Source organism: Arachis stenosperma, chromosome 7, assembly GCF_014773155.1.
Source record: "Arachis stenosperma cultivar V10309 chromosome 7, arast.V10309.gnm1.PFL2, whole genome shotgun sequence".
NCBI classification, from domain to species: domain Eukaryota; kingdom Viridiplantae; phylum Streptophyta; class Magnoliopsida; order Fabales; family Fabaceae; genus Arachis; species Arachis stenosperma.
The window spans coordinates 57,564,707-57,590,101 of record NC_080383.1 but is presented as its reverse complement, the minus strand read 5'-3'; the positions used below and the strand labels follow the sequence as shown (position 1 = coordinate 57,590,101).

The 25,395-nt window shown below is 38.5% G+C and overlaps 1 non-coding gene across 1 annotated transcript; it reads right to left on the bottom strand.

Moving 5' to 3' along the window:
• Nucleotides 1–3,432: 3,432 nt before the first annotated feature.
• On the bottom strand, nucleotides 3,433–3,540 carry LOC130942481 (small nucleolar RNA R71). Its single transcript, XR_009071051.1, has one exon. It is a non-coding gene; the product is annotated as a small nucleolar RNA R71 (small nucleolar RNA).
• Between the last annotated feature and the right edge of the window lie 21,855 nt (nucleotides 3,541–25,395).

Here is a 25,395-nt window from a genome sequence, read left to right as displayed (position 1 = left end):
ACCAGAATGGGTATCATTCTGGGCGTTTAACGCCAGGAATGGTGCCATTTTGGGCGTTAAACGCCAGAATGGGCACCATTCTGGGCGTTTAACGCCAGGTGTGCAGCATCCTGGGCGTTCAAAAAACGCCCAGTGATAAAGGATTTCTGGCGTTTAACGCCAGCCAGGGCACCTGGTTGGGCGTTAAACGCCCAAAAGGGGCATCAATTGGGCGTTAAACGCCAGAATGGGTGCCATTCTGGGCGTTTAACGCCAGCAAGGTGGGGGGACCACAATTTTGTTTTCAAATCAGATTTTTTCAAACTTTCCTTTTCTTACCCATATTTTTCTACAAAAATACATTTCAATCTCTCATCATTCACTTTCAAATTTTCAAAAATCTAAAATCACTCTTCAAATCTCTCAAATCATTCCCAAATTTTGTTCAAAAATTTCACCCTTTTTTCTCAATTTCTTTCCATATCTTCTCAAATCTCCTTTCAAATTTCTCTTTTTTTTCGAAAACTCCTGATGAGCGGATGATTTGTATACTTTTTGGCATTGTTTTTAGTATGTTTTTGATATGATCTAGTTAGTTTTTAGTATATTTTTATTAGTTTTTAGTTAAAATTCACCTTTCTGGACTTTACTATGAGTTTGTGTGTTTTTCTGTGATTTCAGGTATTTTCTGGCTGAAATTGAGGGACCTGAGCAAAAATCTGATCCAGAGACTCAAAAGGACTGCAGATGCTGTTGGATTCTGACCTCCCTGCACTCGAAGTGGATTTTCTGGAGCTACAGAAGCCCAATTGGCGCGCTCTCAAGGCATTAGGAAAGCAGAGAGACGGAAGGGAAGGCATCTTCATACACTTGTCTGAAGCTCTTACACCAATGATATACATAAGTATCACTATCCTTATCTTCTATGTTATTTTCGTTCATCACCATATACATCTGAGTTTGCCTGACTAAGATTTACAAGATGACCATAGCTTGCTTCAATACTAACAATCTCCGTGGGATCGACCCTTACTCACGTAAGGTTTATTACTTGGACGACCCAGTGCACTTGCTGGTTAGTTGTGCGAAGTTGTGTAATGCCATGGTATTGAGCGCACCAAGTTCTTGGAGCCATTATCGGGGATTATTTGAGTTGTGAAAAAGTATTGTTCACAATTTCGCGCACCAAATTTTTGGCGCCGTTGCCGGGGATTGTTCAAGTTTTGAGCAAGCTTTTGGTAACATCAGTGCCTAGATCCGGCAACAACATCAAGTTTTTGGTGTTATTGCCCGGGATTGTCTAGGCTGGACAACTGACGGTTCATCTTGTTGCTTAGATTAGGTATTATTTTTTCGAAATTCTTGAAGATGAATTCTAGAGTTTCATGATGATTTGTTGAAATCTGGCTGGCTGAGAAGCCATGTCTAATCTGATTGGACCGAGGTTTCAACTTATCACCACAAGAGTTTGTTGATTTCTCATCAATTTTGCTCTTGGAGCAGTGATCTGCTAAGATTTGGCTGACCTCTGGTCATGTCTAGTGTTTTGGACCGAAGCTTTCTTTGAAAGCTTGGCTGGCTGTGAAGCCATGTCTAATTCCTGGACCGGAGTCTTAGACTAGCACTGCACTGATTCCTGGAATTCTCATTAAGAATTTTGATACCTTTTCCCATTCAATTTTCGAAAAACACAAAAAAAAATTACAAAATCATAAAAAGACCAAAAATATTTGATGTTTCTTGCTTAAGTTTAGTGTCTCATCCTAAGTTTGGTGTCAAATGCATGTTTTTGTTATAATTTTCGAATCCATGCATATATTTCTTTGTTTTGATCTTTGAATTCTATTGACTTGAAGTATTTTGTGTGTCTCATATGCATTTTCATATTGTTAGTGTCAGTAGTATACAAACTGCTAAGTTTGGTGTCTTGCATGCATGGTTAATTGATTCATTTGCATTTTGATTATTAAAAATCCAAAAATATTTTTAATTTGTGTCTTTTCAAGTCAATGATACAAGAATTGAAGATTCAGAACATACTGCAGAGGAAGTATACAAAAAAGCTGAGCATTCAAAAATGCCCAGTGAAGAAGGCAGACTGGCGTTTAACGCCAGCCAGGGCACCTGGTGGGCATTTAACGCCCAAAGAGGTAGCATTTTGGGCGTTAAACGCCAGAATGTATACCATTCTGGGCGTTTAACGCCAGGATGGTGCTAGGGGAAGATTTTGTTTTCAAATCAATTTTTTTTAGTTTTCCAAAATCAAATCTTTTTCAAATCAAATCTTTTCAATCAAATGTTTTCAAAATCAATTTCTTTCCTTTTTAAAAGATACTTACTAACAATTAATGATTTGATTGAAACATCACAAGATTGTTACCTTTTCTGTTGAGAAAGGTTTAAATGTTTCAAATCATATCTTTTCTTGTTAGGGAAGTCATTAATTTTTAAAATCAAATCTTTTTTTTAAAATTATTTTCAAATCATATCTTTTAAAATTGTTTTCAAATCATATCTTCTCAATCACATCTTTTTAAGACCATAACTTTTCAATCAAATCTTTTTAACCACATTTTTTTTCAATCAAATCCTCTTAATTTCTAATTTCAAAATCTTTTTCAAAAATCACTTGATTTCTTTTCCACTTTGATTTTCGAAAATCAATTAATGATTTTCAAAAATGTTTTCAAAATATTTTAATTAATTTTCAAAAATTCTCTTCCCTCCTTCCCACATCCTTCTATTTATGGAGTACCACTCCTTCTAAATGCACAATTCGAACCTTATCTAATTAAAGTTCGAATTCTTCTTCTCCTTCTTCTTTCTATTTCTCTTTTCCTCTGACATTTCAAGGAATCTCTATACTGTGGCATAGAGGATTCCACACTTTCTGTTTCTCTTCTCTTTCATATGAGCAGGAGCAGAGACAAAGGCATTCTTGTTGAAGCTGACCCTGAACCTGAAAGGACCTTGAAGAGAAAGCTAAGAGAAGCCAAAGCACAACTCTCTTTAGAGCACCTGACCGAATTCTTCAAGGAAGAAGAACAAATGGCAGCCGAAAACAACAACAATGCCAACAATGCAAGGAAGGTGCTTGGTGACTTTACTGCACCTACTCCTGATTTCTATGGGAGAAGCATCTCTATCCCTGCCATTGGAGCAAACAACTTTGAGCTTAAGCCTCAATTAGTTTTCTCTAATGCAACAGAATTGCAAGTTCATGGACTTCCAATGGAAGATCCTCATCAGTTTTTAGCTGAGTTCTTGCAAATCTGTGACACAGTCAAGACTAATGGGGTTAACCCTGAGGTCTATAGACTGATGCTATTCCCTTTTGCTGTAAGAGACAGAGCTAGAATATGGTTGGATTCTCAACCTAAAGAAAGCCTGGACTCTTGGGAAAAGCTAGTCAATGCTTTCTTGGCAAAGTTCTTTCCACCACAAAGATGGAGTAAGCTTAGAGTGGAAGTCCAAACCTTCAGACAGAAGGATGGAGAATCCCTCTATGAAGCTTGGGAAAGATACAAACAATTAATCAGAAGATGTCCTTCAGACATGCTTTCTGAATGGAGCATCATAGGTATTTTCTATGATGGTCTCTCTGAACCATCCAAAATGTCCTTGGATAGCTCTGCTGGAGGATCTCTTCATCTGAAGAAGACGCCTACTGAGGCTCAAGAACTAATTGAAATGGTTGCAAATAACCAATTCATGTACACTTCTGAAAGGAATCCTGTGAACAATGGGACTAGTCAGAAGAAAGGAGTTCTTGAGATTAACACTCTGAATGCCATATTGGCTCAGAACAAGATATTGACTCAACAAGTCAATCTGATTTCTCAAAGTCTGTCTGGAATGCAAAATGCACCAAGCAGTACTAAGGAGGCTTCATCTGAGGAAGAAGCTTATGATCCTGAGAACCCTTCCATGGAAGAGGTGAATTACCTGGGAGAACCCTATGGTAACACCTATAATTCTTCATGGAGAAATCACCCAAATCTCTCATGGAAGAATCAAGAGAGACCTCAACAAGGTTTCAATAATAATGGTGGAAGAAACAGGTTTAACAATGGTAAACCTTTTCCATCATCTTCTCAGCAACAGACAGAGAGCTCTAAGCAGAATACCTCTGACTTAGCAACCATGGTCTCTGATCTAATCAAAACCACTCAAAGTTTCATGACTGAAACTAGATCCTCCATTAGGAATTTGGAAGGACAAGTGGGTCAGCTGAGTAAGAAAATTACTGAACTTCCCCCAAGCACTCTCCCAAGTAACACTGAAGAAAATCCAAAAGGAGAGTGCAAAGCCATAGACATGGCCGAATTCTGGGAGGAAGAAGAGGCAGTGAACGCCACTGAGAAAGGCCTCACTGGACGTCCACTGGCCTCCAATGAGTTCCCCAATGAGGAACCTTGGGAATCTGAGGCTCAAACTGAGACCATAGAGATTCCCTTGGACTTACTACTGCCTTTCATGAGCACTGATTAGTATTCTTCCTCTGAAGAGGATGAGTATGTCACTGAGGAGCAAGTTGCTAACTACCTTGGAGCAATCATGAAGCTAAATGACAGGTTATTTGGAAATGAGACTTGGGAGGATGAACCCCCTTTGCTCACCAAAGAACTGGATAACTTGTCTAGGCAGCAATTGCCTCAAAAGAGGCAGGATCCTGGGAAGTTTTCTATACCTTGTACCATAGGCACCATGACCTTCAAGAAGGCCTTGTGTGACTTGGGGTCAAGTGTAAACCTCATGCCCCTCTCTGTAATGGAGAAATTAGGGATCTTTGAGGTGCAAGCTGCAAAAATCTCACTAGAGATGGCAGACAACTCAAGAAAACAAGCCTATGGACTTGTAGAGGATGTTCTGGTTAAGGTTGAAGACCATTACATTCCTACTGATTTCATAATCCTAGAGATTGGGAAGTGCATGGATGAATCCATCATCCTTGGCAGACCATTCCTAGCCACAGCAAAGGCTGTGATTGATGTTGATAGAGGAGAGTTGATCATTCAAGTGAATGAAGAATCCTTGGTGTTTAAGGCCCAAGGATATCCCTCTGTCATCATGGAGAAGAAGCATGAAGAGCTTCTCTCAAAACAGAGCAAAGCAGAGCCCCCACAGTCAAACTCTAAGTTTGGTGTTGGGAGGCCACAACCAAACTCTAAGTTTGGTGTTGAACCCCCACATTCAAACTCTAAGTTTGGTGTTGGGAGGTTCCAACACGGTTCTGAACAACTCTGAGGCTCCATGAGAGTCCTCTGTCAAGCTAATGACAGTAAAGAAGCGCTTGTTGGGAGGCAACCCAATGCTTTATAATTAATTATTTTCTTTTGTTATTTTATCTCTTTTGTAGGTTGATGATCATAAGAAGTCACAAAAACAATGAAAAAAGCAAAAACAAAATGAAAAACAGGAAGAAAAACAGCACACCCTGGAGAAGAAGAAGCTGGCGTTCAAACGCCAGTAATGCTAGCTGTTGGGCGTTTAACGCCCAGTCTGGCACCATTCTGGGCGTTTAACGCCAGAAAGGGGCACCAGACTGGCGTTGGGCAAAAACCTGGCGTTAAACGCCAGGAATGGGCACCAGGCCGGCGTTTAACGCCAGAAAAGGCTCAAAACGTGGATTTTGATGCCATTTGGTGCAAGGATGCCTTTTCCTTGACACTACAGGATCTGTGGACCCCACAGGACCCTACCATCACTCTCTCTCTTCTTCCCCCATTCACCAATCACCTCAACACCTCTTCCCCAAAAACCCCTCACCTATCAAATCCCATCTTTCTCTTCACCACTCACATCCATCCTTCATAAAACCCCACCAACCTCACCCTTCAAATTCAAACCACTTTTCCTCCCAAACCCACCCTCCATGGCCGAACCATTACCCCCCTCTCTCCTATATATACCCTTCTTCAACTCTTCATTTTCACAACCTAAACACCCTTTCTTACCCTTCTTGGCCGAACACACTACCATCTCCCTCTTCCTCATTTCTTCTTCTTCTACTCTCTTCTTTCTTCTTTTGCTCGAGGACGAGCAAACATTTTAAGTTTGGTGTGGTGAAAGCGTTGCTTTTTCGTTTGTCCATAACCATTTATGGCATCCAAGGCCGGAGAAACCTCTAGAAAGAGGAAAGGGAAGGCAAATGCTTCCACCTCCGAGTCATGGGAGATGGATAGATTCCTCTCAAGGGTGCATCAAGTCCACTTCTATGAAGTTGTGGCCTTGAAGAAGGTGATCCCCGAAGTCCCCTTTTCACTCAAAAAGGGTGAATATCCGGAGATCCGCCATGAGATCCGAAGAAGAGGTTGGGAAGTACTAACCAACCCCATTCAACAAGTCGGAATCTTGATGGTTCAAGAGTTCTATGCCAATGCATGGATCACCAAGAACCATGACCAAAGTGTGAACCCGGATCCAAAGAATTATCTCACTATGGTTCAGGGGAAATACTTGGATTTTAGTCCGGAGAGTGTGAGGGTGGCGTTCAACTTGCCTATGATGCAAGGAGATGAGCATCCTTACACTAGAAGGGTCAACTTTGATCAAAGGTTGGACCAAGTCCTCACAGTCATATGTGAAGAGGGCGCACAATGGAAGCAAGATTCAAGAGGAAAGCCGGTCCAATTGAGAAGGCATGACCTCGAACCCGTGGCTAGAGGATGGTTAGAGTTCATACAACGCTCAATCATTCCCACTAGCAACCGGTCCGAAGTTACCATAGACCGGGCTATCATGATCCATAGCATCATGATTGGAGAAGAAATAGAAGTTCATGAGGTTATAGCTCAAGAACTCTACAAGGTGGCGGACAAGACCTCCACTTTGGCAAGGTTAGCCTTTCCTCACCTCATTTGTCACCTCTGTTATTCAGTGGGAGTTGACATAGAGGGAGACATCACCATTGATGAGGACAAGCCCATCACTAAGAAAAGGATGGAGTACACAAGAGATCCCACTCATCATGAGATCCCTGAGATTCCTCAAGGGATGAATTTTCCTCCACAAGACTATTGGGGGCAACTAAACACCTCCCTAGGAGAGTTGAGTTCCAACATGGGACAACTAAGGGTGGAGCACCAAGAACACTCCATTCTCCTCCATGAAATTAGAGAAGAACAAAGAATCATGAGAGAGGAGCAACAAAGGCAAGGAAGAGACATTGAGGAGCTCAAGCACTCCATAGGACCTTCAAAAGCAAGGAAGAGCCGCCATCACTGAGGTGGACCCATTCCTTGACTTCCTTGTTCTTTATTCTTATGTTTTTCGATTTTTATGCTTTATGTTATCCATGCTTGTGTCTTATGATCATTAGTGTCTTAGTGTCTATGCCTTAAAGTTATGAATGTCCTATGAATCCATCACCTTTCTTGAATAAAAATATGCTTAATTGAAAAAGGAAGAATTGCATGAATTTTGAATTTTATAATAGTTTAATAATTTTGATGTGGTGGCAATATTTTTGTTCTCTGAATGTATGCTTAAACAGTGCATATGTATCTTGAATTTGTGGTTCATGAATGTTGGCTCTTGAAAGAATGATGAAAAAGGAGACATGTTATTGAGGATCTGAAAAATCAATAAAATGATTCTTGAAGCAAAAAAAAAAAAAAACCGAAAAAAATAATAAGAGTTGTGATCCAAGGCAAATAAGAGTGTGCTTAAGAACCCTGGACACCTCTAATTGGGGACTTTAGCAAAGCTAAGTCACAATCTGAAAAGGTTCACCCAATTATGTGTCTGTGGCATGTATGTATCCGGTGGTAATACTGGAAAGACAGAGTGCTTTGGGCCACAGCCAAGACTCAATAAATAGCTATGTTCAAGAATCATCATACTTTACTAGGAGAATCATTAACACTATCTGGATTCTAAGTTCCTAAAGAAGCCAACCATTCTGAATTTCAAAGGATAGATTGAGATGCCAAAACTGTTCAGAGGCAAAAAGTTAAAAAGCCCCGCTCATCTAATTAATACTGATCTTCACAGATGTTTTTGGAATTCATTGCATATTCTCTTCCTTTTATCTTATTTGATTTTCAGTTGCTTGGGGACAAGCAACAATTTAAGTTTGGTGTTGTGATGAGCGGATGATTTGTATACTTTTTGGCATTGTTTTTAGTATGTTTTTGATATGATCTAGTTAGTTTTTAGTATATTTTTATTAGTTTTTAGTTAAAATTCACCTTTCTGGACTTTACTATGAGTTTGTGTGTTTTTCTGTGATTTCAGGTATTTTCTGGCTGAAATTGAGGGACCTGAGCAAAAATCTGATCCAGAGACTCAAAAGGACTGCAGATGCTGTTGGATTCTGACCTCCCTGCACTCGAAGTGGATTTTCTGGAGCTACAGAAGCCCAATTGGCGCGCTCTCAAGGCATTAGGAAAGCAGAGAGACGGAAGGGAAGGCATCTTCATACACTTGTCTGAAGCTCTTACACCAATGATATACATAAGTATCACTATCCTTATCTTCTATGTTATTTTCGTTCATCACCATATACATCTGAGTTTGCCTGACTAAGATTTACAAGATGACCATAGCTTGCTTCAATACTAACAATCTCCGTGGGATCGACCCTTACTCACGTAAGGTTTATTACTTGGACGACCCAGTGCACTTGCTGGTTAGTTGTGCGAAGTTGTGTAATGCCATGGTATTGAGCGCACCAAGTTCTTGGAGCCATTACCGGGGATTATTTTGAGTTGTGAAAAAGTATTGTTCACAATTTTGCGCACCAACTCCCCTCCCCACCTTATAAATACACGTTTGGCTCCCTCTTTCCACCACACCATTCGAATTTCCTCTTCCTCCCTCTCTCTTCCTTCCTTTCTTTTGCTTGAGGACAAGCAAACCTCTAAGTTTGGTGTGCTTTTCCGTGATCACTAAGCCAAGATTCATCAAGATCATGGCTCCTAAGGGAAAACAAACCAATTTAAGAGGAAAGAAAGAGACTATTCCAAAGAATCTTTGGAATCAAGAGAAGTTTTTAACCAAAGAACATGAAGACCATTATCACAAAATAATGGGTCTGAGGTCAGTGATCCCGGAAGTTAAATTTGATCTGAAAGAAGATGAATATCCGGGGATCCAAGAGCAAATTCGAAACAGAGGATGGGAAGTTCTAACCAATCCTGAAATAAAGGTTGGAAGGAACATGGTTCAGGAATTCTACTCAAATCTGTGGCTAACAGATAAGCAGAGAATGACTGGAACCGCTTACCATATCTACAGAACCATGGTCAGAGGGAAAGTTATGTACTTCCATCTGGACAAAATAAGAGAAATCTTCAAGTTACCTCAACTGCAAGATGATCCTGACTCCTTTAATAGGAGAATGGTGAGAGCAGATAAAGGGTTGGATCAAGTTCTAGAGGACATATGCCTCCCTGGAACTAAGTGGATAACCAATTCTAAGGGTGTCCCAAACCAACTCAAGAGGGGAGACTTCAAACCAATTGCAAGAGGTTGGCTAGACTTTATTGGGCGTTCCATACTGCTCACTAGCAACCGTTCTGAGGTAACCATCAAGAGAGCAGTGATGATTCATTGCATTATGCTTGGAAAAGAAGTGGAGGTTCATCATGTGATTGCTTGTGAGATCTACACAATTGCAAATAAGAATTCCACTGAAGCCAAACTGGCTTACCCAAGCTTGATCTCCTTGCTCTGTAAAGAGGCTGGGGTGAAGATGGGAGTAGATGAATTCATACCCATTGAACATCCAATCACCAAGAAGTCAATAGAAGAACAAATGCAAGACAACTCTATCAAAAGGAGGGCGCAGGAATTCCTCCCTGAATTCCCAAGAATTGACTACTGGACCAGCCTAGAAGCATCTATCACCAAGTTGCAAGAAACTATGGAGCAACTGAAGGAAGAACAGCAGAATCAGAACTGCATGCTCTGCAAATTGCTGAAGGAACAAGAGAAGCAGGGGCGTGAAATCCAAGAGATGAAACGCCAAAAGCTCTCCTCTCAAGCTGAGGGAGCATCCACTTCTCAGAATCAAGGTTGTTGAGTCCTAACTCTGTGAAAACCTCTATCATTAGGAGCCTATTTTTGCGTTTTTTTTCTATTTTCTAGTCTAATCTTATATCTATTTTTTTTTCTTTGAGTCTTGTTCTTAATTCATAATTAATAAAATTTAAAGTTCATGCCTTAAAGATATGAATGTCCTATGAATCCATCACCTCTCTTAAATGAAAAATGCTTTAATCACAAAAGAACAAGAAGTACAGGATTTCGAATTTATCTCTGAAACTAGTTGAATTAGTTTGATGTGGTGACAATACTTTTTGTTTTCTGAATGAATGCTTGAACAGTGCATATGTCTTTTGAATTTGTTGTTCTGAGAATGTTAAAATTGTTGGCTCTTGAAAGAATGAGGAGAAAGAGAATTGTTATTGAGGATCTGAAAAATCATCAAATTGATTCTTGAAGCAAGAAAAAGCAAAAAAAAAAAAAAAATTTCGAAAAAAAAAAGAAAGAAGAAAAAGAAAAAGAAAGAAATAAAGTTGTGAACCAAGGCAAAAAGAGTGTGCTTAAGAACCCTGGACACCTCTAATTGGGGACTCTAGCAAAGCTGAGTCACAATCTAAAAAGGTTCATCCAATTATGTGTCTGTGGCATGTATGTATCCGGTGGTAATACTGGAAGACAGAGTGCTTTGGGCCACAGCCAAGACTCATACACTAGCTATGTTCAAGAATCATTATACTTAACTAGGAGAATCAATAACACTATCTGAGTTCTGAGTTCTCATAGATGCCAATCATTCTGGACTTCAAAGGATAGAGTGAGATGCCAAAACTGTTCGGAGGCAAAAAGCTACTAGTCCCGCTCATCTAATTGGAACTATGTTTCTTTGATATTTTGGAGTCTATAGTATATTCTCTTCTTTTTATCCTATTTTGATTTTCAGTTGCTTGGGGACAAGCAACAATTTAAGTTTGGTGTTGTGATGAGCGGATAATTTGTACCCTTTTTGGCACTGTTTTTAGTATGTTTTTAGTATCTTTTAGTTAGTTTTTAGTATATTTTTAGTAGTTTTTAGTTAAAATTCACTTTTCTGGACTTTACTATGAGTTTGTGTGTTTTTCTGTGATTTCAGGTATTTTCTGACTGAAATTGAAGGTTCTGAGCAAAAATCTGATTCAGAGACTGAAAAGGACTGCAGATGCTGTTGGATTCTGACCTCCCTGCACTCGAAGTGGATTTTCTGGGGCTACAGAAGCCCAATTGGCGCGCTCTCAATGGCATTGAAAAGTAGACATTCTGGGCTTTCCAGCAATATATGATAGTCCATACTTTGCCCAAGATTTGATGGCCCAAACCGGCGTTCAAAGTCACCCTCAGGAATTCCAGCGTTAAACGCTGGAACTGGCATAAAACTTGGAGTTAAACGCCCAAACTGGCATGAAAGCTGGCGTTTAACTCCAGAAAAGGTCTCTACATGAAAATGCTTCATTGCTCAGCCCAAGCACACACCAAGTGGGCCCGGAAGTAGATTTTTCTGTCATTTACTCATTTCTGTAAACCTTAGGATACTAGTTTACTATTAATAGGACCTTTTGACATTGTATCTGTACCTCATGACATTTTACACGTTTCTTTGTGTACATTCCACGGCATGAGTCTCTAAACCCCATGGTTGGGGGTGAGGAGCTCTGCTGTGTCTTGATGGATTAATGCAATTACTACTGTTTCTTATTCAATCATGCTTGCTTCTATTCTAAGATATCACTTGCTCTTAACCCGGATGAATGTGATGATCCGTGACACTCATCATCATTCTCAACTATGAACATGTGCCTGACAACCACCTCTGTTCTACTTTAGATTGAGTAGATATCTCTTGGATTCCTTAACCAGAATCATCGTGGTATAAGCTAGAACTGATGGCGGCATTCGAGAGAATCCGGAAGGTCTAAACCTTGTCTGTGGTATTCTGAGTAGGATTCAATGACTGAATGACTGTGACGTGCTTCAAACTCCTAGCAGGCGGGGCATTAGTGACAGACGCAAAAGAATCACTGGATTCTATTCCGGCCTGACCGAGAACCGACAGATGATTAGCCATGCTGTGACAGAGCATAGGAACATTTTCACTGAGAGGATGGGAGGTAGCCACTGACAACGGTGAAACCCTACATACAGCTTGCCATGGAAGGAGCCTTGCGTGTTTGAAGAAGTAGACAGTAGGAAAGCAGAGATTCAGAAGATGGAGCATCTCCAAAGCCTCAACCTATTCTCCATTACTACAAAACAAGTACATATTTCATGTTCTTTTGCTTTTCACAATCAATCCTGATAATTTCTGATATCCTGACTAAGATTTACAAGATAACCATAGCTTGCTTCAAGCCGACAATCTCCGTGGGATCGACCCTTGCTCACGCAAGGTATTACTTGGACGACCCAGTGCACTTGCTGGTTAGTTGTGCGGGATTGCAAAAGTGTTATTGCAATTTCGTGCACCAGCTACAGCTACACTTTTTGGGGTGATTCCTATTCGGCCGTTGCCTATTCTCAAAGGCTACGCTTTTCTGCACCAAGGGCTACGCTTTTGGCGTTTGGGAATAGGCTACGCTTTTCAAGTGATGCTGTTCAGGACCAAAGACTACGCTTTTCAGCTTTCATTCTTCCAGAATAGGCTACGCTTTTCAACGCTACTGCATCACTTATAAAGCGTAGCCCTATTGTATACCATAGCTACTTTTTATAAGCGTAGCCTTAGGTCCCTATTTTTTTTTTTTGGTATACTATAGCTACTGTATATAAGTGTAGCCTTATGTCTCTTTTTTTTTCCTCTATACTATAGCTACTATATATAAGTGTAGCCTTAGATCTCTTTTTTTTTCTGTTTGTGTATATATATATATATATATAATTTTCTAATAATTATTAATACAACATAATAATTAATAATATGATTACATATATAATAATTTTGTATTTTTATTTAAATAAGTTGAATATTATAAAATAAAAATAAATACATAATTATACTAAATAATTTCTTTAAATAATAAAAATCTCAGTACAGGACTTATGTAGCAAAAGGCATCCAAGCTTTTCAAATATGACAAAGGTTGCACTTCCTGAGGAATCAATAACTTTCACCTTAATTCTATACCTGTTTTTATAATATATACAAATGAAATAATCAACATAAATAAACCTCATACCAACACTATAACTTCAAAGAAAACAAATCAACATGCTTTGAAGACTTTTCACAATAGTATGACCCAAGCTTCAGAACAACTTTAGTGCCACATCTACATTGAGCAACAAACCAATCAAGTCCACCAATCACTCCCATAATTATACCATACACAGCATAATCACCATCCTAAAAGAAAAGTAACAATAAAAAGGGCATTAGTATTTTAATTTGGACTTGAATGATGAACATAAAAAGAAAGTGAAAAATAATAAAAAATGACTAACCTCTTTACATTCCTTCAATTCTCCAATTGTCTTCCGAGGTGTAATCTCGAGAAAATATTCCACAAGTGAGTAATAGTGATCACGTTTTTTAGCACTATTTGATTTCAAAGATCATATAAAAAAAGCAAAATTTTAGATATTATGTAAAGGAATATAGCAATACTATAGCATAACCATGAAGCTTTAAAAAAAAAGGTTGAACCTCATATTAACGTTGGAAAGGGGTTTCTGACTAATCAGAAATCTATCAAAGTTTTGTTTATGCTCAACGATGCTATCAACCTGTTGCAACAATTCGGCACAACAAAAGGGAAATAGAAAATTTAGTTAGCAAAGACAGTAAACTTCAAGATTAAAAGAAACAGAGGAGTGGCGGCAAAGACAGCAGATGCTGGTGGTGCTGGGTGAGCAGTGAGAAGCAGTTAGAAGATGATGGCAATAGAAAAATCACGCAGTATAGAAATCATAGTAACAACCTAAATAGAAAATCATAGTTAAAAAAAATATGAAAAAAGAAAAATAACAAGAACATGAATCAACTAATAGAATCAACCAACAGAATAAAATCACAGTAGTAACAAGTTAACTACAATAATTACAAAAAGAAAACTCAAGTAATAACAACATAAATTAGAGATGGATAGCACTCAAGATATAAGCAGAAAGACAGCAAATCAGAAATCTATGAGAATCTGCAGGCTGTGTTTATAGAAATGGATAACACTCAAGATATAAGCATAAACCTTCAAACCTTGTCCCAATTGAAACTATTTGTGCTGACTTAACTTAGAATTTTAGGAACATGAAGCACAAATCAAAACACATGAAATTAGTTAACAGATAGAGTGAAGAGGAGGTACCTGTCACAAATTTGAACCTATTCCATCATGGATGCCATTCTTTGCTGATCAGCTTCTAGAAGTGATTCAAAACCAGCTAACATGCTCTTATCCGTGATTCAACCAGGGATTTTGGAGAAGAAACTCAAACCCAAGGAACGAAATTGAAACCAATTAACTAATAATAATATAGGATGAAACTAAAGACCAAAAAGAAATAGAAAGCAAACAAAACTTAACTAAAGATGAAGCAGAATATTGTGCAGAAGATGAAGCCTACTAGTTCTTCTGGAAATTTGTGCAGCTTCCTCTGAATTCATGTTTCCCTTGCAAGCTGCATCTGAATCACAAATATCAAATCAAAGATTAGGATTAATTTCTATGCAAACCATGACAAGATGCTATCAATTTTTGTAACCAGTAAGAGAATTATTGTCTGATGATAATTGACTTTGGAATATGCATTGGTTCCCTTGAGTTATAGGTGGATTATCTTGGAGCATTCAAGTTCGTGAATCCTTAATAGAACCTGAAACAAGAAGAGGAATCAATCACTTTAGATATTAAATAACTAACAGCATGTAATTCATAAGGGTGAACTCACTTTAGCATGTAATTCATAAGCCACGTCATCATCTCTATCTTTAGATATTAAATAACTAACAACATAAAAAACTAGTCTCTCGTACAAGGTAGCTTGTCCCTGTCACAACTCACAACTGAACTCTTATTATGTATGAAAAATTAAAATTTGGAGTAAGCAATGCAAATTAAATTAGCCAGTAAGAATAGTAGTAAATAAATGTGGAAGCAATGCAAATTAAATTAGCTAGTAAAAGACGTCACTGAGGAATAGAAGCTATCCCTTGCATTGAATCAAAACCCATCATGTCACATCATCATGATGAGTGCAAAAAAGAGATTATAATATAAATTAAATTTTGGTGGTTACAGCAATAATAAGAATGGAATTAGCATTTCTTTGATAAAACATGATTTAAACCCAGCCAATGTAATTATCATTAGTACATCCATGAGACTTCTAACCATCATAATCAACAATGGAAATCTAATCATTAGTAGGATCAATTTAATCATTGGAATTTCCATCGCTGCTAATTGGAGAACACACCCCATGTTATGAGTTAAAAATTACCATTGGCTCTGGTGATTGGTTAGTAGCTCGAGACCGTTTCTTCAAGAAAGCTCGAGTATTGAAGACCTGAGTGGAACTATTTTCCTGATGCCAAAATAGGAAAAAAGAAGAAAATGAACAATGAAAGGTCATACCAAAGTTTTCTCATGGAAGATTGAAAACTAAATTCTTGAAACAAGAACTAGAATATTCATACTAGGAAATTCCGATAGCCACTTAAAAGTGTCGCAAAGAACTTTAAGAATATCATCCTACACAAGAAACATGGTGACAATAAGACACAAAAAAGTTAAACAATAAATTGGACTATCCACAAGGAACCAAAACAATAAATTGGACGGTCCACAAGGAACCAAGAAACAACATAAATTAGAACTATAATGAGCAAAGCACAAATCATTCTTGGTATAACAGGCAGGCATCAAGTTCATCTATGTGAGAAAATTTCAATATTTTATTACAAATATCAATCAGCAATGTTTAGAATAAAGTGTACCATAATATTTTCCGGGGAACTAAATTAAGAATTCATAAAAATGTTCATCAATCTAGCATCTCATTCACTTTCATATGATTTATTCAGAGACGGTGAACCTAAAAAGAATGGAAAACAATGAATAATCTACCATCGAAGGATCACCTTAACTGAAGGTCATGATCCGCTCCCCACTGCTTAGCCACAAATTTAGTATAATGCTCAGATACACTATATATTCCAGCCTTCAATTCATCAATTCCAATTACATTGGGGTATAATAACTTGATTACCTCACCACGCAAGAAGCAGTATTCTGGCTCGGGAATAGGTGGAATTTCCTCTGATGTAGTGATACGATTATAATCAAGGTCAGCAACCACCTACAAGAGATTAAAAGATATCAATTAAAATAAATGAAAGCAAAACATCATTCGAAACAAATAGAATTTCCTCACATGCATGCCAACCTGTAAATTAAGAAAAGCAAACATGATTTTTTTTTGGATCAATAATAGAGACTAGAAAAAGTATTTTATTGTAGATTTGCATTTTGATGTGTTGCACGAGCTAAAAACTCCTCAGCGTCTGAACCTTCTATACTTGAAGCAAAGATTTACACCTAATTACAAATTTACAATATATCTAATACAGAAATAGTTATGTATAATCAAGTGCACTACCAATATTCCCAAAGATTTTATTGATAAATAAACTAAACATAGCTCAACCGACTCTGATTCTGTAGAGGAGTAAGACAATGTTCTAAAAATAATAGAATATAGCAAGAGCAGCACCTTGTAATAACCAAATGCCACTTCTTTAGAATAATCCATCATCAATGAAACAGAGTTCCAATAAAAATCCATCGAATTCAACCACCATAACATAGAACAAACTAATTTCTCATTTGAAACACCACCAGATAAAAATAATGGAAAAATTAAAATCAAATAAAATAAACTACTCCATAAATCAATTAGTTTTTCCCTTGATAATGAAGAATAATTGGGAAACATCAAAACCAAAAACAAATTAAAAATAGAACATGATGCTTCTTAATTAAAAAATAAATAATCGCAGAACCTCCCCTAATCAGAACAAATTCAACACAACAACAACAAGGATCAGTAACAAATTCAACTCAACTCAATTATCCAGCAACAAATTCTACTTCCAGCAACAACCACATTTATGATATGTTCAGCATCAAATTCAACTTACAACTGACAACAAATTCTACTTCTAGAATTCTAGCAACAAATTCAGCTATGATAACTATGATAACTTTCAGGCAGCAACAAAAACTTAAACTATGATAACTTTCAGGCAGCAACAAAAAACCTTCAATTCTCCAAATATGATTTACAGCAGATTAACATTAGCTAAATCATAATTTCAGCAACAAACTCAACTTTGAGCAATAAATTCAAGATGTACTAATAATTTACAGCAATAAAATTGAAAGAGAAATAACAGGGCTGAAGATGAAACTCACATAGGCAGAGAGACGAAGCAAGCGTTGATGGAAGACCCGAGCCGAAGCTGAAACCCTAAACCCAGACTCAGGGCCGAGGAAGCATTGATGGCCGAAGTAGGAAGGCGAGCTTACGAACTATGATAGAGCGCGACAGAGCTTGAGCAGCGATGACCTTGAAGCAGCGACGCGAGCTCGAGGCGGTGACGAGCTTGAGGCGGCGACAGAGCTTGAGGCCGTGACAAGCTTGAGGGGGCAAACAGAGCTTGAGGCGGCGACGAGCTTGAGGGGGCGACCAAAGCTACTTGAGGAGTGATGAGCGGATAATTTATACGCTTTTTGGCATTGTTTTTAGGTAGTTTTTAGTAAGTTCAAGCTACTTTTAGGGATGTTTTCACTAGTTTTTATGTTAAATTCACATTTCTGGACTTTACTATGAGTTTGTGTGTTTTTCTGTGATTTCAGGTATTTTCTGGCTGAAATTGAGGGACTTGAGCAAAACTCTGAAAAAGGCTGACAAAAGGACTGCTGATGCTGTTGGAATCTGACCTCCCTGCACTCGAAATGGATTTTCTGGAGCTACAGAACTCCAATTGGCGCGCTCTCAACGGCGTTGGAAAGTAGACATCCAGGGCTTTCCAGCAATATATAATAGTTCATACTTTATTCGGAAATTGACGACGTAACTTGGCGTTGAACGCCAAGTTCATGCTGCTGTCTGGAGTTAAACGCCAGAAAAACGTCATGATCCGGAGTTGAACGCCCAAAACACGTCATAACTCGGAGTTCAACTCCAAGAGAAGCCTCAGCTCGTGGATTGAACAAGCTCAGCCCAAACATACACCAAGTGGGCCCCGGAAGTGGATTTATGCATCAATTACTTACTCATGTAAACCCTAGGAGCTAGTTTATTATAAATAGAACATTTAACTATTGTATTAGATATCTTTGATCATTCGGTCTTGTGACCACATGGGGGCTGGCCATTCGGCCATGCCTGAACCATTTACTTATGTATTTTCAACGGTGGAGTTTCTGCACACCATAGATTAAGGGTGTGGAGCTCTGCTGTACCTCAAGTATTAATGCAATTCTATTTTCTTTTATTCAAATCTCTCTTATTCTTATTCCAAGATATTCATTCGTACCCAAGAACATGATGAAGGTGATGATTATGTGACGCTCATCACCATTCTCACCTATGAATGCGTGTGATTGACAACCACTTCCGTTCTACATGCAACAGAGCTTGAATGTGTATCTCTTAGATTCCCCAACAGAATCTTCGTGGTATAAGCTAGATAGATGGCGGCATTCATGAGGATCCGGAAAGTCTCACCTTGTCTGTGGTATTCCGAGTAGGATCCTGGGAATCCGAAAAGTCTAACCTTGTCTGTGGTATTCCGAGTAGGATTCCGGTAATGAATGACTGTGACGTGCTTCAGACTTGCAAGTGCTGGGCGTGATGACAAACGCAAAAGAATCAAGGGATTCTATTCCAGTAGGAGCGGGAACCAACCAGTGATTAGCCGTGCTGTGACAGAGCGCGTGAGCGTAGTTTTCACTGCGAGGATGGGATGTAGCCTTCGGCCAGGTGATGCCTCCAGACGATTAGCCATGCGAGTGACAGCCGCAGAGGACCATTTTCCCGTGAGGATAGAAAGTAGCCATCGTCGAACGGTGAACCCTTATACACAGCTTACCATGGAAAGGAGTAAGAAGGATTGAGTTGAAGCAGTAGGAGAGCAGGGGTCCTTGAGCCATATAGTATCTCCATATGCTTATCTGAAATTCCCACCAATGAATCTGCATAAGTATTCTATCCCTTTTATTATTTCTATTTTATTATTAATTTTCGAAACCATAAACAAATTTAATCTGCCTGATTGAGATTTACAAGGTGACCATAGCTTGCTTCATACCAACAATCTCTGTGGGATCGACCCTTACTCGCGTAAGGTTTATTACTTGGACGACCCAGTACACTTGCTGGTTAGTTGAACGGAGTTCTGAAAACAACCGATGCCATAATAATAATTTCATACAAATACAAAGAACATGGATCACAATTTCGTCGACCAAGTTTTTGGCGCCGTTGCCGGGGATTGTTCGAGTATGGACAACTGACGGTTCATCTTGTTGCTCAGATTAGGTAATTTTCTTTTCAAAAAATCTTTTTTCAAAATTTTTCTTTTATTCTTCATTTTTCTGAACTTTATTTTCGAAAAAAATTAATAAAAATATTAAAAAAATCATAAAATCATAAAAAAACCAAAAATATTTTGTGTTTCTTGTTTGAGTCTTGAGTCAATTTTTAAGTTTGGTGTCAATTGCATGCTTTAAAAATTTTTCTTGCATTTTTCGAAAATCCCATACATTCATAGTGTTCTTCATGATCTTCAAGTTGTTCTTGATAAGTCCTCTGGTTTGATCTTGATGATTTCTTGTTTTGTGTCTTTTCTTGTTTTTCATGTGCATCTTTGCATTCATATTTTCCAAGCATTAAAAATTCCTAAGTTTGGTGTCTTGCATATTTTCTTTGCATCAAAAATTTTTCAAAAATATATTCTTGATGTTCATCATGATCTTCAAAGTGTTCTTGGTGTTCATCTTGACATTCATAGCATTCTTGCATGCATTCATGGTTTTTGATTTAAAAATTTCATGCATTGAGTCTTTTTGTTGTTTTTCTCTCTCATAATTAAAAATTCAAAAAATCAAAAAAATATCTTTTCCTTATTTCCCTCCAAATTTTCGAAATTTTGGGTTGACTTGGTCAAAAAATTTTCAAAATTAGTTGTTTCTTACAAGTCAAGTCAAAATTTCAATTTTAAAAATCTTATCTTTCTAAAATCTTTTTCAAAAATCATATCTTTTTCATTTTTTCTATTTTTCGAAAATTTCAAAAACATTTTTCAAATTATTTTCAAAATCTTTTCCTTATCCTTACATCATAATTTTCGAAAATTCACTAATAATTAATGTGATTGGTTCAAAAATTTGAAGTTTATTACTTTCTTGCTAAGAAAGGTTCAATCTTTAAGTTCTAGAATCTTATCTTGTAGTTTCTTGTTAGTGAGGTAAATAATTTCAAAATTTTTGAATTAAATCTTTTTATCTTTTATTTGATCTTTTTCAAAAATTTTATCTTTTTCAAAATTTTTTTCAAAATATCCTATCTAACTTGCTATCTTCTTATCTTTTTCAATTTTGATTTCAAATCTTTTTCAATCAACTAACTAACTTCTTGTTTGTTTCTTATCTTTTTCAAAACCACCTAACTACTTTTCCCTCTCTAATTTTCGAAAATATCTCATCCCTTTTTCAAACATTCTTTTTAATTAATTAATTGTTTCATGTTTTAATTTTAATTACATTTTATCTCTAATTTTCGAAAATCACTAACCCCTTTTCAAAAAATTATTTTCGAAATCTCCCTCCTCTTTTCTTCTTCTATTTAATTATTTAATTACTAACACTTCTCTTCACCTCTCTTCATCCAAAAATCCGAATATCCCTCTTCGTTCTTCTACCCCTTCTTTTTTTTTTACTAACATAAAGGAATCTCTATACTGTGACATAGAGGATTCCTCTTTCTTTTCTTGTTTTCTTCTCTTTCATATGAGCAGGAACAAGGATAAAGGCACTCTTGTTGAAATTGATCCAGAACCTGAAAGGACTCTGAAGAGAAAATTAAGAGAAGCTAAATTACAACAATCCATAAACAACCTTTCAGAAATTTTCGAACAAGAGAAGGAAATGGCAGCCGAAAATAATAATAATGCAAGGAGAATGCTTGGTGACTTCACAAAGCCAACGTCCAAGTTTGATGGAAGAAGCATCTCCATTCCTGCCATTGGAGCCAATAACTTTGAGCTTAAGCCTCAACTAGTTGCTTTAATGCAACAAAACTGCAAGTTTTATGGACTTCCATCTGAAGATCCTTATCAGTTTTTAACTGAGTTCTTGCAGATCTGTGAGACTGTAAAGACAAATGGAGTTGATCCTGAAGTCTACAGACTCATGCTTTTCCCTTTTGCTGTAAGAGACAGAGCTAGAATATGGTTGGATTCACAACCCAAGGATAGCCTGGACTCATGGGATAAGCTGGTCACTGCCTTCTTGGACAAATTTTTTCCTCCTCAAAAGCTGAGCAAGCTGAGAGTGGATGTTCAAACCTTCAAACAAAAAGATGGTGAATCCCTCTATGAAGCTTGGGAAAGATACAAGCAGCTGACCAAAAGATGTCCATCTGACATGTTTTCAGAATGGACCATTTTAGATATATTCTATTATGGTCTCTCTGAATTTTTGAAAATGTCATTGGACCATTCTGCAGGTGGATCTATTCACCTGAAGAAAACGCCTGAAGAGGCTCAAGAACTCATTGACATGGTTGCAAATAACCAGTTCATGTACACTTCTGAGAGGAATTCCGTGAACAATGGGATACCTCAGAAGAAAGGAGTTCTTGAAATTGATACTCTGAATGCCATATTGGCTCAGAACAAAGTGTTGACTCAACAGGTCAACATGATCTCTCAAAATCTGAATGGATGGCAACATGCATCCAACAGTACTAGAGAGGCAGCTTCTGAAGAAGCTTATGATCCTAAGAACCCTGCCATGGCAGAGGTTAATTACATGGGTGAACCTTATGGAAACACCTATAACTCATCATGGAGAAATCATCCAAATTTCTCATGGAAGGATCAGCAAAAGCCTCAACAAGGCTTTAACAATGATGGACGTAACAGGCTGAACAATAGTAAGCCATATCCATCATCTTCTCAGCAACAGACAGAGACTTCTGAACAAAATACTTCTAATCTGGCTAATATAGTCTCTGATCTGTCAAAGGCCACTTTCAGTTTCATGAGTGAAACAAGATCCTCCATTAGAAATCTGGAGGCACAAGTGGGCCAGCTGAGTAAGAAAGTCATTGAAACTCCTCCCAGTATTCTCCCAAGCAATACAGAAGAAAATCCAAAAGGAGAGTGCAAAGCCATTGACATAGTCAATATGGCCGAATGCACAAGGGAGGAGGAGGACGAAAATCCTAGTAAGGAAGACCTCCTGGGACGTCCTCAAGCAAGAAGGAGTTTCCTATTAAGGATCCAAAGGAATCTGAGGCTCATACAGAGACCATAGAGATTCCATTAAATCTCCTTCTGCCATTCATGAGCTCTGAAGACTATTCTTCCTCTAAAGAGGATGAAGATGTAACTGGAGAGCAAGTTGCTCAATACTTAGGAGCTATCATGAAGCTGAATGCCAAGTTATTTGGTAATGAGACTTGGGAAAGTGAACCTCCCTTGCTCATTAATGAACTGGATACTTGGATTCAGAAAATTCTACCTCAAAAGAAACAAGATCCTGGCAAGTTCTTAATACCCTGTACCATAGGCACCATGATCTTTGAAAAGGCTCTGTGTGATCTGGGGTCAGGGATAAATCTAATGCCACTCTCTGTAATGGAGAAGCTGGGGATCATTGAGGTACAACCTGCCTTGTTCTCATTACAACTGGCAGACAAGTCATGGAGACAAGCTTATGGAATAGTAGAGGACGTGTTAGTAAAGGTTGAAGACCTTTACATCCCTGCTGATTTCATAATCTTAGACACTAGGAAGGAAGAGGATGATTGCATCATCCTTGGAAGACCTTTCCTAGCCACAGCAGGAGCTGTGATAGATGTCAACAGAGGAGAATTAGTCCTTCAATTGAATGGGGAGTACCTTGTGTTTAAGGCACAAGGCCATCCCTCTGTGACAGAAGAGAGTAAGCATGAAGAGCTTCTCTCAGTTCAGGGTCAAGAAGAGCCTTCACAGTCAAACTCTAAGTTTGGTGTTGTGAGGCCACAACCAAACTCTAAGTTTGGTGTTAAGATCCCATATCCAAACTCTAAGTTTGGTGTGGACAACTATACAACATTGACCTGATCACCTTATGGCTCCATGAGAGCCACTGTCAAGCTATTGACATTAAAAAAGCGCTTGTTGGGAGGCAACCCAATTTTATTTATCTAATTTTATTTTATTCTATTTTATTGTTATTTTATGTTTTATTAGGTACATGATCATGAGGAGTCACGAAAAAATCATAAAAATTAAAAACAGAATCAAAAACAGCAGAAGAAAAAATTCACACCCTGGAGGACGCACAGGCTGGCGTTCAACACCAGTAAGGTGCATCTGGCTGGCGTTCAACGCCAGAACAGAGCACCATTCTGGCGCTGAATGCCAGAAACAAGCAACATTCTGGCGCTGAACGCCAGGAATGTGCCCAGAGAGGAAAAACTGGCACTGAACGGCAGTAACAAGCATGAAACTGGCGTTCAACGCCAGAAACATGCTTTACATGGGCGTTGAACGCCCAGAATGTGCACCAATGGGCGTTTAAACGCCAGAATGATGCACAAAGGCATTTTACATGCCTATTTGGTGCAGGGATGGAATTCCTTGACACCTCAGGATCTGTGGACCCCACAGGATCACCTCAGGATCTGTGGACCCCACAGGACCCCCACCTACCATATTCCCACCTTACCTTTTAATCCTAATCACACTCTCCTAATCCAAATTCACTCTTCCCCATGTCACACTTCCCAACACCTTTCACCAATCACCTCAATTCCTCTTCCCAATTACCCCATTCACCACTCACATCCATCCACTCTTCCCCATAAACCCCACCTACCTTCAAAAATTCAAACCAATTTCCCTCCCATTCCCACCCAAATGGCCGAACATACCCCCTCCCTCTCCCTATAAATACCCTTCCTTTCTTCTTCATTTTCACACAACACAAACCCCTTCTTCTTCACCTAAAGCCGAACCTACCTCTCTCCCTCTCTACCATATTTTCTTCTTCTTCTTCTTCTCTTCTTTCTTTTATTGCTCGAGGGCGAGCAACATTTTAAGTTTGGTGTGGTAAAAGCATAAGCTTTTTTTTTTCCATTACCAATGGCACCTAAGGTCGGAATATCCTCTAGAAAAGGAAAAGGGAAGACAAAAGCTTCCACCTCCGAGTCATGGGAGATGGAAAGATTCATCTCCAAGAGCCATCAAGACCACTTCTATGATGTTGTGGCAAAGAAGAAGGTGATCCATGAGGTCCCTTTCAAGCTCAAGAAAAATGAGTATCCGGAGATCCGACATGAAGTCCGAAGAATAGGTTGGGAAGTCTTAACCAACCCCATGCAACAAGTCGGAATCTTAATGGTTCAAGAGTTCTATGCCAATGCATGGATCACTAGGAACCATGATCAAGGTATGAACCCGAGTCCAAAGAATTATCTCACAATGGTTCGGGGGAAATACTTGGATTTCAGTCCGGAAAATGTAAGGTTGGCATTCCACTTGCCCATGATGCAAGGTGATGAATGCCCCTACACTAGATGGGTCAACTTTGATCAAAGGTTGGACCAAGTCCTTATGGACATTTGTGTGGAAGGAGCTCAATGGAAGAGAGACTCCAAAGGCAAGCCAGTCCAACTAAGAAGACTGGACCTCAAGCCTATAGCTAGAGGATGGTTGGAGTTCATTCAACGCTCCATCATTCCTACTAGCAACCGATCTGAAGTTACTGTGGATCGGGCCATCATGATTCATGGCATCATGATTGGAGAGGAAGTAGAAGTTCATGAGGTCATCTCCAATGAAATCTACAAAATAGCCGACAAGCCTTCACCTATGGCACGGCTAGCTTTTCCTCACCTTATTTGCCATCTATGTTACTCAGCTGGAGTTATCATAGAAGGGGACATCTCCATTGAAGAGGACAAGCCCATCACCAAGAAGAGGATGGAGCAAGCAAGAGAAGCCCCTCACGGTTCTCAAGAGGTGCACGAGGGAGTGGTGGACGAAATTGTGATCACATCAATGTAGTATTCTTTGTTGTTGTATGGAATCATTATTATGGCACTTATGTGTGGACACAACTCCGTTCAACTAACCAGCAAGTGTACTGGGTCGTCCAAGTAATACCTTACGTGAGTAAGGGTCGA